This window comes from Rhipicephalus microplus, chromosome 2, assembly GCF_043290135.1.
Source record: "Rhipicephalus microplus isolate Deutch F79 chromosome 2, USDA_Rmic, whole genome shotgun sequence".
NCBI lineage: Eukaryota > Metazoa > Arthropoda > Arachnida > Ixodida > Ixodidae > Rhipicephalus > Rhipicephalus microplus.
In genome coordinates this window covers 101,234,757-101,252,750 of record NC_134701.1, presented here as the reverse complement: position 1 = coordinate 101,252,750, position 17,994 = coordinate 101,234,757, and the positions used below count along the sequence as shown (strand labels likewise).

General features: G+C 41.1%; 1 long non-coding RNA gene across 1 annotated transcript; it reads right to left on the bottom strand.

Annotated features, from left to right (window-relative positions):
- Window positions 1-392: 392 nt before the first annotated feature.
- Window positions 393-11,601, bottom strand: LOC142796337 (uncharacterized). The gene is made up of 4 exons (XR_012893761.1): window positions 11,328-11,601; window positions 8,342-8,451; window positions 4,853-5,062; window positions 393-717 (listed from the first exon to the last, which is right to left on the bottom strand). It is a non-coding gene; the product is annotated as an uncharacterized LOC142796337 (long non-coding RNA).
- Window positions 11,602-17,994: the final 6,393 nt, after the last annotated feature.

The window sequence follows — 17,994 nt, the reverse complement described above, 5'->3', positions numbered from 1 at the left end:
AGTAAAAGCAATTGGCCATTCACGTTGTTTGCAAAAGCAAGTACTGTGTAGAAATATATATGAATATTTCATTCTTAATTTGTTGCATGAAGGTGAAATATGTTTGCTATCTGAAACAGCCTTGATGAGTAAACAAAGGCTTGAAAGAAACAAATGTGTTAAGAAGCTACCTAATGAGGGATTGAATTATCGGCATCTTTCTAATTGTTGTGATGCGGAAGCAAAATTACCTTTCAAATAAAATACATTACAAAACTACTAAATTAACATGCTAGCGATCACAAATGGTGGTTACATTGCAACACATTAATGCAGTGTTCTATGCAAGACCTAAAGAACTTATAAAGTTATTATTATCAACAGAGAAGTATTATTATACAGACCAGCCCTGCTACAATCAATATATTTTTTTATTTGTCTGTATGCTCCAGCTGTGAATGATGACATTGCAGTGTTGATGGTACACAAATGAGGTGACTACACCGTAATTTCACGAGCTCCACCTAAGCCACAGGATGGTGGCACAAAACACAATGTAACAGCAATTTTAGAACGAAATGTTTAAACATAAATATTATTCATAGCACTGTGAAAATGTGGCGCTGTGTTTGTATCATGAACGCCTTGTGGAGATCGGCGAAATGCTGCTTGAGGCTCCGGCACCACTGTAAATTTGGAAGGTCACTGCCATAGAACTTATGTGTCCTTCATAGGCACCTGGAAATGAAAATAATTGGCACAAATAATGTCAGAGACACATGTTAGCACATTAGTTCACATGCACAAGAAATATAACACACAGAATGAAACTGAAAATGTAAGGCACACAATCCTTCAAGTTATGCATATGTGAATAATAGAAGGAATGAGTGTATAAATTAGTTCTGCCACATCAAAGAAAACAGCATGCTTACCACAGTGAAAATAACTAGGTTGTCACGCTTTTCAATGGTAGAGATAATCGATTAATATGTCCTTATGAAATTATGATTTAAATGCTTCCTGCACAGTAAAACTTTAGAAACTGCAAGTGAAAGCTCTCAATGTACATTTAATAGTGTGTGCATGTATATCTGCTGCCTTTATACCATACAGTTTGTGCACAAAATTGGCATCTTGAACAATTTTGAGAGTTAAACCTATGTAACTTATGAAGGTTAAAATCACCATGAAAGCAAGCAGGACAAGGCAGGTGCCATTAAAAATCTGTGCAAGCCAGATAACTATAACCAAACTGCACACATATAGGGGAGCAAGAGTACCAGGAATTCGGCTGCTGATCCGCAGGTCGCGGTATCAAATCCCGGCTCCATTTCCCATGGAGGCAGAAATGCTGTAGGCACATGTGCTGATTTGGGTGCACGTTAAAGAACCCCAAGTGGTCGAAGTTTCCAGTGCCCTCCACTACGGCGTCTCTCATAATCATATCGTGGTTTTCGGACGTGAAACCCCACATATAAATCAAGAATAACAGAAATAAACTGCCAACAGAAAAGTTGTGTGCATGTGCTATCTGTAAGTGCTTACACCTTACTACATACAGCATGCTCATTCCATTTTAAATACCAATATTGAAAATAACTGCTCTATTAGGAATATAAAAGGTAAGGTAGAACTGAACGACCCTACAAAAAGTGACCCTATTATGACATCACGCTTTCTTATAACAAAATTGACTAAGACTCTGAAATATCATTATGCAAGAAAACATCTTCAAAAGAACAATCAAGTTTGAAGTCATATATTTTTAATATGGCTACTATGACTATAACCAAGAAATCGACCTCAACATGGCTAATGTTAGTTTTTAAGGCCTCTGTTCACTAGACAATGAACTATACCACAAAAAGCACAGCGTTCAGGCAAAGCACCACACAAAAAAAGAAAGCAGTCCTTTTTGTTATTATCTACAATGCCTTTAAAATGGTATTTTTACCTCTACTTCCCGCTTTTTATCAAAGTAACTGGTGTGAAACAAGTTAGCTGAAAATGCACTGTGCCTCCAAAACCTGTTGGTTGAATCTGAATTTTTAAAACATGGTGAAGCTTGCGCTAAATTAGGCTCCACAAGCCTTGGAACAGCGAGACTGCATGACTCTTAGGACTACTTTGGTTACTTGTGTTTTGTTTCTGGGCCTAAGCATAAAGACAAGGGCTTAACTGAATTGCTGCTAACAAACAAATGCTTTCGAAATTGCCCGAGCGTCAAAGGATGCTCAGACATTTGTTGTTTTTCGCACTGGGCTATTCTACACCAAACATACAAACCATACTGCCTGGCGACCATCACAGATGTATAGTTTAAAAAATGATGGTAATTTACTCTTCTGAAAATAGCTATTTGCAGAAATGTTTTGAAGAGAAAAAAGTAGTGGTCACGTGGGTACCATCAGAATTTCGCAGAATGTAGTGCGGGTGTTATTTGTGAGAAAAATTTCGAAGTACCGCTTTTTCTTGCCATATCAAATTTGATCTACATATTAAGTAAAGGTGCTTCTTAAAGTATTTGAAGTCTAGTTACATTAGTGCAATTTTTCCGCTACATAGGCTTTGAAGAATTCAGCCAAACTGTTTATCGTTTGCATTTCTTGTATGGCAATACTGCACTTTGTATGAATATTTGAGCCACAAATACTCACTGCACAGAAGTTATATTTCACGAAAAAAAAATAATGTTAGGTCCAGATTACAAATATCACTATATAATCGTTTTTGTCCACATTGAGATGCAACTTGAGCTGTGTGTTTGTCTAATTGAAAATTACTTTTATGTGTAAGTTGAAAGCAAATAAACAGTTCTTGTTACATGGCAAGTGTTATCATTACAATTTTTGTTTAAATAAGGAAAATGATTTTTGAAGTCTCCTATTGAGGGCCATGGAGAACTTCGGAACGGAAGCTGTTGTATATCAAATGCAGAAAACAGCCTTCATAAGAAAACTTCAAAAATTCATTTCTACTTTAAGACAAAGTGTAATCATATAACTTGCCATATAAAAAGAACTGCTTCCTTGCTTTTGATGTGGCAAAAAAATTGCACTAATATTACTGAGCTTCATGCACTACACACAATCACCTTTACTTAATACCTAGACCGAATTTGGTGTAAAAGAGGCAGTATTTTTGAAACACTTTTTACTTTTTACAAACAACACCCAGACGACATCCTGGGAAGTCCAGAAGGCACCAACGTGGCCTAATATTTTGTTCTCTGCGATATATTTTAGCATTTTGCTGTTTTTAATACAGTAACCGAGCACAATATTTTTTTTTCAAAACACATTTAGTACGGTTGGCAAAATGGCTGGGATGTTTGATGTGTAATTGCTTCACTGCCAGCATTTATTCTTCCGAAGCTCAAGCTATCACCTCTCTGTTACTGCCTCCCTCACATACAATGCCTGCATAGGAAAGAAAAAGAAAGGCAGGTCCGACAAAGTTCGCAAGGCAAGATATTTTCATGTTGGATAAATTCATTACCATAAACAGCAGCAAAACAACATTCATTTTGAGTAGTCCAAGACACAAGCTATATACCAGCATACTAAGAGCCAAGCACAAACTTTTCATTTGAACATGTGTGGTGATAGACAGGAAGCACTTATTGCAAGACTGATCAGTCTGTAATAAACTGAATGAAGTACAATGCACTGTTCAATCCAACACCACATAGGCATCTTTGCTATAGCAAAGCCATGTGTCATTGATTCATGCACTAGATGGGACAATGCAAATGTAACAAATAAGGTGAAAAAAGAAAACAAGAGAAAAAAAAGAAGAAAAGGGGGGATGCAAAGTAGGAGCAGTGTAGCACTACTTTTACTTTGCATCCCCCTTTTCTTTCTTCTTTTTTCTTCTTTTCTATCGTTTATCTTTTTTTTTGCTTCCCTTTGGAGGAGAGAACACTTTGTATCAGCGCAACCTAACTTGAAAAGAAGCAAGGGCTGCACTCTTCTGCGTTATAGGTTTTTTTTTCTCAGACAAACATTTCCAACAGGCACACACGTCTACAGCAAAAGATGATGTCATTACTGACCTTATTTAAACTAACACGCCAAGGATGACAAGGTGACTTCTAAAAATTAGGTCCTCCTATCGCAACATCGGCCAGCCTGTCTGAGGCACTTCCACTGTTCACCCTGATTACTAGATGTTTCCATCTGTCGACTCACATCTTCATTTTGGATAACACTAAGACGAGCTTACATTGATGAATACCCACGAAAGTTTAGTGATGTATCATGTATGAGATTAAGCAACTCTGTTAAAAAATTATTGATAGCTTGCTTCCAGGCTTTTTATAGTGTAGCCTAAAACTTCGTAATATCTTTATGCACATGAACCAGATTGACAACGTAATGCACAACATGCTTAAAAATACTGCGAGGAACATGATAACGACAAAACGACCGGCCACCCAAATTTTTCGCTGTACATGTTTATAAAATGTTTATGTACACCCAAACGAGGTGCTTATGATACAAGCCGAAAAAACCTACAAGTAGGGCCTTGGAGCCTTCTGGAAGTAGACGTGTTGCATTTTTTCTGTGGAGGACTTTACACCCATAAGTGAGGAACAAAACTCCTATATAATGAAGAATGTTGGCAGCTATCAGTTATAGAAAAACCTAATGCAGCTAATCTTCCCAGACACATCTGTACATTTAGAGAGGTGACGTAGCTTCTGTGATTGTGGCAGTAACTCCAACAGGACCAGTGCGAAAATTGGCACTACTTGGCTAGACAAATGTCCAAACATGCCTGCCCGACTCCCTCTAGCCATCCCGGCTGAATCTGACACATGATTTCTTAACTGCTGGCTGGACAAAAACAAAACCACTGAAGCACTCACAATACACAGCATGAAGTTCCTCTAGAGTGGTCAACTTCGTCTTCTGCGATGAAAGAGCAGCACAGTGTACTGATAAGGCACTCCTTGCAATGGCTTTCAATGCCACACAGTGACCATGATGTTCCTGTCGAAGAGAGCTTCGGGAGCTTGGAGGGTGCTTGCTCTTTTCTGGGGGCTGCTGGTGCTCCTCGTTTTCTGCTCAAAGTCAACCTGCACTTTGTAGACGAGGCTTTAAGAGTTGTATATAATGATATGCAAATTTTCGCTGAACACACATTTCCTCGCGGCACACTGAGCAATTTCTTATAAAACTTAAGGCCTCGCATATGCAAACATTTACAATCGATCCGAAGATGCGCTCGACTCTAAAGGAGCAAGTTTGTTATGTAGTGTATATAAAGAAAGGTCATTCAGCACAACCACAACTACAGTTGCACACGAAAACGACATTTTACACGATCCTGTTTATTTACATGGTCTATTTTATTTTATTTACACGGTCCATTTTACACGGTCCTGTTTTACACGATCTGGTCTGCATGAGCTCTTGAACCGGGCACCATATAGATTGAAAGACACACACAGAGTTTGAGACAAACCTAGTTTCCCGTGGAGCATCTTCTTGCACTATAACAACACATCTCAATTTAGTTAGTTGGTCAGAACGAGGAGAAAACAGCTCGCACTTGAAAAGCACGGGCAGAAGGAATGACGCCTGCACCCTGTGCTCCCTGTACATTCTCGTTGAGGGTGCAGTTTTCATTTTATCCTTATGCAATTTCGCATTTATAACATTGTTCTCTGCATAATCTTTGTGGCATTAAAGTGTGTGATACCGTCATGTGTATCCCATGTAATTTATAAAAATAGAATACAAGATAGCTTGATTCAAAAATAACAAAGTGCATCCAGTGCCATGTCCTGTAGCCATTCTTTAGGCAAGTGGCAGAATGATTTATTCTTCAAAACATATCTTACTTGTAACCACTACAAGAGCTAACTAGTGCACTGGCACATTCTGTTTGCCTCTTCAGATTATAAGGTACCTTTTTTACACCAGAAAGTCTTCAAGAAGAATAGAAGTGTTGTAATTGTGAAGAAAGAAAAGTAGAAGGAAAAAAATATAACCTGCCCTGTACAGGGACCGAGCCTGCGAACTTCGAATAACATGTCCGATGCTCTATCAACTGAGCTACCATGGCGGCTATCCCTCTTCCATTTTGTACGGTATATATGTGCATTTACACATGGAAGAGTAAGTCAGCGCTGCTTGTTACCATTATGGCAAGTGTGGCACACCTTTTTTTTTGCCTACTGGCAATTACATTACGATTGCAATTACGTTACGATTACTTCCAATATCCCTATACTTCTTTGGCAGCATTATGCATCTGTCAGTTCTCAGAAAATCTGCTAGTCACAGGAGGTGGCAATGGTTCACCCTCCCACCTAAATGCATGTACTTGAACACATGCACAACTGATCAAAAAAAAAAAACAAGTCCCACACCGCTAAGATTACTGAGATTCACTGTTTCAGATTCATGAGTAAAGGAAAGAACTATAAATTTAAGGGTTTGTTGTTTTTGTTGAACACATTATAATGAGAACTAGTAGAAAATGATGCCAAACAAATTCTAGGGGATGTTATCAAAAGTAACTTTAACAAAATTATGAAAAGAAAAGTGAACAAAAATGTAACTTGGCAACGTTTCTTGACAATTGAATTGACATTACTTTTTATAACATCCCTATATTTTACTGGGTAATGTTGTCGGGTAATTCTCATTATTAGAGTGGTGAGTAGGCTGACAAAGAAAGCATATGGCATTGATACTTCTTTTGAACACCTAATAGTTTGAGGACCTTAAAAGAGCGGAAGCTATTTTGAGTAGACCAGAATATTTAGTTGGAGCGAAAAAAAAACGTACACACATTTTTACCAGGCTTTTTAACACATTTTGAGACATAAAAGTGTATGCTGCCAGTAATGTTAAGTACCATTACTTTTGTCACACTATGCACTGTAGCAGGTGTAGTTAGAGTGGCGATAGTGAAGGATTAATCAAGCACGCCACCAACTGTGTTCACATCAATGGTCGCGTATTTTAAAAATAAACCTGCTGTATAATAAAAAAAAGTTTAGAGCATTTATGTTTTTATCCAAATCAAGTTAAACCGACTGGGTAAGCAAACCATTTGCATAAAATCAAAAGGCATAAAGTGATTCATGTATTATAACTATGTGAACAAATTTCAGCAACGCAGGGCAAAGTTACAACAGTTCTATTAAAAACCCCTCTCATTATAACATGCATGAAAAGCACCACACCAGAATATTTTATAGTGCATGTAATATCGAGACTACTAGACTGTCTATTGACCTTTTAGAAGAAGGGTATCTCCTTCGCGTTCAAGGGGCAACCACTTAGCCTTTTCCTGAGCTTTTCTGTGAATATTTCCCGAATTTCAGATATCATTAGGATTGATTTAGAGTGAACAGATTTTGCTTACGCATTGAAACCTAGTTCTGTATGTAACTGCAATTATGGGTGCCAAACCACCTCCAATTAATTGTTAACATTTAACTCATTTTTTAACTGCAGCAGCACAACTAGCTGTGGGTGCCCAAAAAGTAGCTAGAAACAATACCTTTACCTCTTTGAGCCTTTCGGAAGTGTTCAGCTTCTCAGTGCTCACCTTACAACATTTTTTTTAAATACGTGTTTGTGTGCCCACTACTCTTGCTCCTTGTACAGTGAGGAGGAGCACATGGCAAGAAGAGACAAGAAAGAAGCATTGCGAAAAAAAGCGAAATAAGCGAGGACCTCTTTTGTATCGTACAATGTGTGTAACATTACTATTGCGACAACATATAGACAAATTATCACGGCTATGCATCCGTTGTAGAGTCATACACAGCTGCAACACCACGACTAAATTTCAACCTTGTGTTGGTTTAGTATCCCTTTATAGTGGCAAGCTAATGATATCTGCATTTGTTTGGCACACATTGAGATGCAGCGAAATGTGATATGGTAATCTCATTTAGAATGCACGTCATGTGGCTTCATTGTATATGTGGCCACAAGTAACTCTGGTTGCAAAGCAATATGGCAGAGCCTAAACAGACGTCACCGACCACTCCAATCTGAACTTGCCGTTGCTACTTGCCCATTATCATCCCAGCAAAAAATGAATAATTGAATCTGCTACAGGTATGTGCTAGCTTATGCTAAGGACCAAGTATGAAGGGTGTGTTGTCATTATTGAGATCAGTTATTTGTTCAAGAACACTTGCTGTCAAACACAAATACATTGCTGTCGAAGCATCAATACTCAAATATAAAGCAAAAAGAAGTGTCTCTTTAAAAATTACAGGCCACAAGGAGCAAGATAAATATTTGATATACTTGGGATGTAAGGCACGCACAAGAGGTGCTGCCATATTATACTTTTTCTTGTGTTGAAACCTGCTTGCTTTACTCACCCAACACATCTGTAAAGATGCCGTGAAAACACCAAGGAGCTGATGCAGCAAGGTTGAACACATGTCCAGGGATTCCACCATTCCTAAGCAGCCCTACAGCCTCCACAGTCCTGCAACCATTTGTAAGAAAAATATAGTTCACCCAAAGTTCTTGGTTTACAGACACACATGCAAGGCGCATAACCACTCTATAGGAAAGTTTGCATGATAATGCGCTGGGTAGCAAAACGGATGCCAATATCAAGTATCCCGGCCTGCCGCTTCTTTCTTTCCGTTCTTAATTAATCAATCCATGGTTAATAAATGTTCCCCCAATGTGAAGTGTACTGGCAGTCCGGTGAAGAATTGCAATGTATTTCAAACACAGTCCATCATGGCAAGTAAGCATCCAATAGCGTTTTGTCAGCTGTTCAAGAAAAGAGCATGAAGTTTAGCTAAAACCCAAGTTTTTTATAAACACCATTCCAATTGATATAAAAGTTGTGAGAATTATGTGAAGGAACACGGATTAATCTTTAATCAATGATTTCTTATAATGTACTGATATGAATGCAACTAACTGAATATGAAACGATAATTTCTGCTTGAGAATTTAGAGTTATAAACACTATCGCACTTGCCAGCTGCATCTTGTCCAAAACAGCAGCAAGATGGGCTAGTTTCTGTAGGTGAGCAGTAATGAGCAGTGCAAAGTAACAACAAGAAACACCAGTACCAAAAGTATGGAGCAAGAACAGACTGCCAACTGTATAAATTATTGCACAAAAGTTCGCCTGAATATCAGTCAGACAACTCGTGCAAATGAAGGTCCAGTTGGGAATGAACAAGTTACGAAATCAACAATGCCTGCTTTCACTAACAGGACCCTCATTCACATAAAGTATGCAGCGATAGGCCCCTACCGAGGTACGTCACAGCATGATGTCACTGGCACATGTAAAAGGTGTGGCTGGAAAAACACTCCCGCTGGTGGCTCAGCCCGGTACAGTTGTGCGGTGTTTGGGGCAAGCTTTAATTTTTCAAAGCTTACACTTCACGTTACAATGTCGACATTAGCTGTAGTATGTGTCAGCAAACATCTAGCTGTGTGGTAAAATATTTGCCACGCTGTCTGTTTATCTTGAAGAAGTGAACACACGTGGTGGCCTGTGCGAGGAACAGTGGCATAGTCTTCAAAAATGTGCACTGTTGATTGCGGCATGTAGTGTGCATTGAAAGGTATTGAGAATATTGGTTCAACTGAGAATATTGTGTGTGGTGTGTGCAGTGTCAATAACAATGTGTCTTGTTTGCGAAGACGTTAGCACTCATGGCAGGGACCGGTCGATGAAAAAACTTGATTCGACATTTTAGTCAAGGTAAATATGCACTTGACGCGACCATCTGCGAGTGGGTACATCTCAGTGTTTGCGCTATGTGCAGAAAAAAATTGCATGGTCACCGGGCTGGAAGATACCATTTGCTGAAGCTGCATGTATGAATCGGCCCGACGAGTACGCAAGCCCAATAAAGGTATAACTCGTTTTATCGAAGGCCTCATATGTCTTCATGTAATAAGCAGAGATTCTTGTTTCACATATACTCAGTACCTTTACCGCTCGATATTCATGAAGTGACAATGCAAACAACAAGTTTGTGTGTTAGGTCCTAAGGGAGCAATGTAAATATGCAAATAAGTTGTAGGTGTCAGATGCAGCGATGTAACTGCGCAAAAGATTACGTATATATTAGGCTACAGGTTTAGAATCGCATACATCTCAGTGGTCTATCAGGAACGTCACAAACAACTTCCTTGCCAACCAGCCCTTGCACAGAGGGAGGGAATGGCTGGCACGGCGCTCGAAGTGACGTCACACTATTTGCAAACATAGAGAGGTTTCTTACTTAGGCAACATTTTGCACAATATATTTTTTAGATGCAAGACTGTACTCGTCCACAATAATCATACTGATGTCTTTTGTTGTTACTTTGTGCTGTGAATTACTAGGCATTTAGTCACCATGATCTTTAAAAGCTAATTTCAGTGTTCTCTCTCATATTGCTGACAACTGTGTTGTTGCATAAATTGGGCAAGAAAGCAACACAGAAAGGCTGTCACAATAAATACACCAACATGGGCATTCTCCTGCAAACAAAAGTCGGCACTCCTCCTGTCATTACCCGTCTTCCTTCTCTCTTTGCCTTGTTTGTGCTGAAACAGCCAAACACCTGATGAGTTAGATGAGAAATATTAACGCATCAAAACTATAAGTGCTTGCATCAGCAACTACACAACAGTATGATAACCGCACCCCTGCCACACAGCAGCGAAACGTATTTTGAACATGCTGGCAGTGTATTATTTTATAAAAAGCAAATCTGGCAGATTACAAAATCTCACATTGTGCATGCAAGTTTTCTTCAAAGTCAGGCGTACAATGTAGGTGCTGGCCGGTACATTATTAGTTACAAGCAAAAGCGTCTTGCAGGTACATATGCAGATTGCACGAACGCCTCTCTCTCTACACTAGGCACACACATTATATCTTTTAACAAGCACACGCCCCTGTTTTGGGGCATAATAACGCTCTACCGTGAACGTATGCTAATCAACCCACTTAGGCGGTTGGCTAGGTGAATCGAGCCAAGTTACGAGTTGTATCGCCCGCGAACGTAAACAAAATGCTGCTTTCCATCAAATGGCACTGCAGGCTTCGTTTAATCAACAACGTAGCAAGCGCCGTGTGCGTCTTCCTCACTACACTGCACATATGAAAAAATCGATCACCATACACATGCATGTTGCCGCAGTTGTCTCGAATGAGCTCCAGTAAGGCCGCGCCGATGCGCCATGGCTCTGCTAGCGTTAGCGTTGTCAAAGCGAATCGGCAACCGCACTCGCAAAGGCGCGTAAGGTTGCCGTTTCACGACGCCTCGTTCGAGTGCAGCAACACACACTTGCACTGAGTGGCATATTTGGTCTACATAAAAAAGTGTCCCCCTTACCTTTAGTTTCTTTCACACTGTCCTGAGGGAAGCAACCACAGGCGTCAGCCGTCACCTCGGAGTCCTTCGAGCGCCCGCCCAACCCGCCGATTCCTTGGACGACTCGCACTTGATCCACACTCGAACAACCGCGGGAATAGGGCGCAATCTTAGCACATCACACGAACGAGGAATGGCGCTTCCTTGCGTAAATTTAACATTTCGTGCTCTCGTGTGTAGCAGCGCGAACACAGGAGAGAGCTACCCACGGAGACAAAGACAAACAACATGTGGCTTTAGCTGTGAATGGATTTGGCTTGGATATCTGTGTGAGGGAAAAAAAAACATCTGTCGCTGCTATAAACTAAAAAAATGTACGTTATCTGGCAAAATAACTTTAAAAGTGATAAACGGTTATTCAAAAAACAAGTTACAACTTATGAATATTTTCGCAGGTTTTTGTTTTGTTTTTGTTCTAGCAGACGACAGCCTCCTACTGCTTCTACGACAGACGTAGTGCGGTTTCACGTTCGGTGCGTGTCGCCGACGCAAAGCTCTACAGTAGTGATGTCAGAGTTATCAATTCTCAATGAATAATAGGATGGCTACAAAGCAGTAACATTTTGATATAGTGCAGTACGCAATCTTTCAAGGTATGACATTTCTTTGCTCTGAAGCAAATCGAAGCAAGCGGGCCGGCGCAATCAGCTGATGTCGCCACTACGCGAGGCATGGTCGTGCGCAATAACGTCGCGCCCCGCGCTCGATTTGTCATCAAGCGATAGAGCTACTAAGTGGAATACAGCTAGATGCAGGGAATAATGGCGTATCACTCTAATTCGCTGTGGTGGCCGACTCAATCGCAAGAGAGCCCCGAGAAACAACCTTCAACTGGTCAAGCTTGTGTGTGGATGTAAAAATACTTGTTTTCATCCGCGGCGGGGCAGCAATCTATAGTTGAAAGACATGCGAAAAGCATGTGACGTATATACAATCACAAAACGTATGCACACAACAATAGATACGATCGCATACCGTACATAAATATGCCAACACATAGCGTGTGAAAAGCAAATTTATATGCATAACTTAAACACTCCTGCACTGTTCTGCGCGAATAGCTTAGCTAGTTAACGCACTCGGTTTGCGTGCACGAGCACAACTGAGTGGCGCAGGTTCGAATCCCGTCATAATAAAATTTCTTTTGGTTTTTTTTTTTCAACGTTTTTATTGTACTGCTATTTTTCCTAATGCCTTAGGTTATAAAACAAAATAAAAGCAATATTGCGTTCAAGTACGTATGTGGGACTGTTTTTTGCGCAACAGTTATTAGTATTTTTATTTTCATTATTAATTTTTTTTTATTTATTTCATAATATAACAAAATTAAGGACTAAGGGGAACATTGGGTCTGCTTTATAGTGAAGGGACTCGAGAACTGAGAAAACTCAAACCAAAAAGTTTATTTGAGAAAAAACTGAGCATTTCACAGCCGGACCAGTTTCTTCAAGGGTAGGCCCTAGGTATGCGCGAGACTTGCTATATGACTCATCTCAAGCTGTGGCAGTTGAGGGAAGGCAATGTTACCGAGGAGCAGTTCCAAAATATATTTTGGTTGATGTTTTTTTGATTCCTCCAAAATAAGGGCTGCACAATTGTGATCGAGCCAAACCAAGAATTGCGGGCACGAAGTCATGAGACAGAAAATGAATAATGTTGATTGTTTGAAAAATTGCCCTTAATAAAAGGAAGAGTTATAGAGTGCTACGTAGCTTAACCCGCCGTAGGAATTTTATATATACATATAGATAGTTTAAAATGGACAATGTTGCACACACAGACATTGGTTAAATTTCTTTGCAGCACAGTTGAAGCATCTATGTAGACCTGAAGCATCAAGAGAAGCTCATGCGTCCTCACTTTATTGCGCTTTACATAGCTTGTATGCGTCCATGCAGCCATGATATGATATATTTTAAAGCATTTGTTTAACCTATAATCTTCTTATTCATTAAAGCTGGCCCATAAGTTGTGTCTTATGTAGCACTACAATTGAAGTGTAATCTGCATGGTGGTCTGAAACAATGCTTTTGAAGATCTCAAAACGACCCAGCTCTATACACGACCATCCGTGCATCAATGATAAGCACCATTATGTGTCCGTACATATCAGTTGTGCTCTCATACTTAATTATTTTTCTGACCACTCCCTCTGCCCCTACCTCGTTTCTGTCATGAAGCTGTGGCAAGTTGTGTATAGCTGTATCTATATTGTAGGAGCACATATACTATCAATAAAAAATTATTTTTAGGCTACATGCAATTAGTTTTCATAGATTTTCATTTCTTTTGTCGGTGCTCAGGAGAGCTAAGCTCATGGTCGATATTTTAAAATGACATTTCTTTTTGCCAATGTTAATGAGAACAGTTTCCTTAATATTGACAAGTTCATTCACATTGAATTTATTTCTCATTATTATTGTTTCTACCAAAAAACAAGCCCTTGAAGTTATGCTTTGCTTGCTTGATTTGTTTTCGTGTGACAGCATGCAAGTAAAATGACAGTTATTGTCATTCCTTGTGAATGACACATTTTCCGTGTGACAGACTTTAGCACCTGGTCATCTGCAGAAGTTGTATTCATTCTGGAAAAGGGCGAACAGCGGTGACTGACAACACAGACTAGCCTGCGTTATTCTTTTGTACTATATATGTCACTGTGCATTCATTTATAACTTTATAGAGCTCGTATTTCCTGCTGAAAATGTGACAACAACTGTACAGTTTCCACATTTTTGCAACAATCCACATTCCTTTCATACACTATTGCACAATTTCGTAAGCACCTTACAAAATTTGTATATTTCCGTAAGATTTTACATTCTGTATTTTCCTTATGAAAGCTTCTGTACACTCAATACACTTTCCTTATCCTCCCAAATCTTCCATAATGAACTCTCCGTATGCTCCATAAGTTTCCTTATCTTTCCATATTTTCCATAAAACTCACTCCATCCACGCCATAAAACTTCCTTATCCTTCCATATACTCCATAAAAAGCTTTCCACATATGCCATACATTTTCCTTATCTTTCTGTATACTCCATAAAAAGCTTTCCGTATACGCCATACAATTTCCTTATCCTTCCATATATTCCATAAGAAGCTTTCCGTAAATGCCATACAACTTCCGTATATTTCCATAAAACTCCATTAGTTTTCCGTATGTAGCATAAGGAAATGTTACGGAGTCCATATATTTTCCGTAAGATTTCATACGGAACTTTTCAGTAGGGTAAACTCGAATGAATTTAATTCGAGGACCATCTTCGTCAATGTTGCAATGGCAGAGAAATCTGGGGTGTTAGATTGTCTATGGTTTGTGTACATGCTTCTTAGTGCAGCTATGCCGTCATCGTGAGGAATATTTGTATATAATGAAGAGACATCAAGGGTAACCAAGTACGAGTTTTTCGGCACACAGATACACGCAATGTCTCGAAGAAAATGTGTGGTGTCTTTTATGTACGACGCGAGGGTGCATGGAATGTGGCTTATTAGTTTGTCCACGTACCCTGATATGGGTTCAGTTATTGTACCGATGCCTGATATGATTGGTCGACCTGGGTTACCGGGTTTATGAATTTTTGGGAGGATGTAGAAGCGACTTGGACGAGGGTATGCTGCTTGCATCAGTTTGTGGTCAGTGTTGGTTATCTTTTCTGCGTCCAACAGTTTCTTTAGTTCTGTTGATACGATACGTTTGTATTCGTCTGTCGGATCACCTGGGAGGCGTTCGTAAAATCTTGAGTCGTCTAGTTGGCGGTATGCTTCTTGTAGGTAGTTGGTTGTATTAAGGACTACAATTGCTCCTCCTTTGTCAGCGGGTTTTATTGTTATGTCTGTCCTAGATGCCAAATTTTTCATGCTTATTTTTTCAGATTTCGTCAAGTTTTCTCGGTTTCCTTTCTGTCTGTGGTATTCGTGTACTATATCTTTCTGTACTGCGGTGATATAAAGGTCCAAGCACTTGTCTCGATTACTGTTTGGTGTCCAATCATTTGATTTACGACGGTGAATTGTTTTGTGGTTAGAAGGCCTATCTAAGAAATATTCGCGCAACCTTAAGCTTCGAGCGAAGTTGTCGAGGTCTCGGAGTAAGAGGAATTCATCGAAAAATTTTGTTGTCGGGCAGAAGCTTAGTCCCTTAGATAGCAGTTTTACTTCGTCAGGTGACAAGCTCGTGTCCGATAAGTTTACAACCACAGTGTCACGCGGTGTGTTCCTAGATGGGTGCTCGTTTGTACCATTAGTGTTTTCCTGGGTGGTGGTGTTGTAATGATAAGGTACTGTATCAGGGAACGCGGGTTTGGGCACATGGTCTCTTTCGAGTTTATGAAGTTTTGTGGCCCTGATGGCTTGGTATTTATTCTGCTCAAATTCTGTTAATCGCGTGATTTCTTCGTTCGATAAAGTGTTGTGGCGGAGAATGGTGTTGGTCATAGCGACCAGTTTCTTTACCTGCTTGTCACTATGATTAAGAGCAATTTCTGTTAATTTAAGGGATGCCTCAAGGAGGACGTTTTTCCATGTTATTTGGTCGTGTTTATCTAGATTTGTAGCGGCTGGTGTGAGGGAGAGTGTCATACCCTTGGGGGCTATTCTAGCACCAAGGTACACTTGCAATGTTGATTTATGCATTTCATGTCTAATTCGTTTGTCAGCAAGTTTTCGTACTTTAAGGAAAGTGGCACTGCAACTGGGAAGTGATGAGCTGGACTTACATTTCAGAAGTCAATCTTCTTTTGGGTGCGGGGATGGCACTGATGAGGTGCGCAGGTTGTAGTTATGTCCGGCAGGCCTTCGTCGTTGTGGGGAGAATTTCGGCGTTGGGCTCCCGGCGAACGTGTTCGTTGGCAGTTCCGGGGTCCGTAATAGGGGGACGCGGTTCCGTAGTGCGGCAGGCTTCCCTTTGAGGAGTGGTGTAGTGGTGCTGTCGTGTAGTGCTTCTGGTCTCGACATCCGCAATGGAGGGACGCGTGTTGGCTGTTCTGTAGACTTCCCCCCTAGTAGTGGTGCGCTGTTGATGATGGTGAGGGGGTGCTTGAGGCTCGCGGGAGTCACAGTTTCGTTGATCGTCGGGAACTCATCTGTGGTGTTGGGTGGGTGTGGGGCTCCTGGTGTATGTTGATATGCAGAAGTCTTCTCGTGGGTGTCTTGTTGTGTTGAACGTATGTTCACGGGAGCTGCTGGTTGAGTCGACCACCCCGTTGTAGATTCAAGATCTCCACGACCGAGTGCTTTCTTGAGGGTTTCGGCAATCAAAGCGACACCCATAAAACTCGGATGAAGCCCATCCGCAGCAAGAAAGCGTCTTGGTGGCAACTGCTCGAATTGGTAGTCGATGTATGACACCTTGCTGGGTCTCCGGCAGTAGGCCTTGACTGTCTCGTTGAATTGACGAGCGTCCCGGTTGAAGCGGTGCACGAATTGTTCGTTCGATCGTTGCAGGTGTAGGTTGAGGTACCGGGGCAACACGCATGAAACAACGAGCCTTTCGAGTTCCTGGCGTGTCCGAAGCGTGTTGTTCACTAGGCGGCGAAGGCGGCGTAGCGATTCGTCTAGTCCGTACGACGCCAGCTCACTCGTACCGACGTGAAAAACGAGCGTGGTCATAGATCGTGGTATGCCAGCAAGCTCTTTCTCGATGTCGAATGTAGAGGCTCCGCGGATGGAAATGATTGCAGGTGTCGTCTTCTCATGTGGGTTGAAATGCCGATGTAAATACCTTGTTTGCGAGTTTCCGATGATGGCTGTAGTTGGTGCATGTTTAGGGAAATTCCGTGAGACCTGCTCGACTGGAGGTGCGCCTGTGGCCGGTCTTGTGTAGGCAGGCATGGTGGTTGAGTGGCCGTAGCGTTGCATATAGTCTAGTAGATCCTCCGTGAGCGGTCACAACGTGGTTTATTTCGACGTTTCGGCCTAGAGTCTGGCCTTCATCAGGAATAAAGATACAGTTTGTCGGTGCTCAGCTTTATACAATCTCAAATCAGAGGGCAAGGTAAGAGGGAAAAAAAGAAAAGAAAAAAAGGAAAGAAAAGAAAAGGAAAGAAAAAAAGAAAAAAGAGAAAAATAATATACGGTGAACGCCCCTCGGGTGCCCCCCTTCCACTTTTCCCTCCACTCCCCCCCATCTCTCTCCCCCCTCTCCCCTTCACCTTTCTGATGTCAGCGGTCTGTGTATGTTTCCGTTCACTAGCGCATTCCTCCCGATCAGACGGTCCCTCCTGGCACTGGCGGTTCGGTGTGGGGCAAAAAAGAGCTTTTTAGGAAGTCCTAAGCCATTAACTGCTCGGGGTCCCGTAAACAATTCGTCGTAGAAGGACGGGGGCCGCGTATCGTGGCAGAGGCTGGTCAGCGGGCATTTTAGGAAGTTCTAAGCCTTTAACTACTCCGCGCCCTGTCAACATTTCGTCGTAAAAATAGGGGTGCCCCGTATTGCGGTAGGCTGTGCAAGCGCCTGCAATGCGAATTCCTGGCCCGCTTCTAAATTACGCGTGTCGTGGGGGCCTCCCGGCTGTGCACATGGTTGCTGTTGGGCATGTCGTGCATGGCACAATTGATTGGGTAGTAAAATAAAACAGAAAACAGACGACAGCTGCACTTAGGAAGAGTAGTTACACTTAAA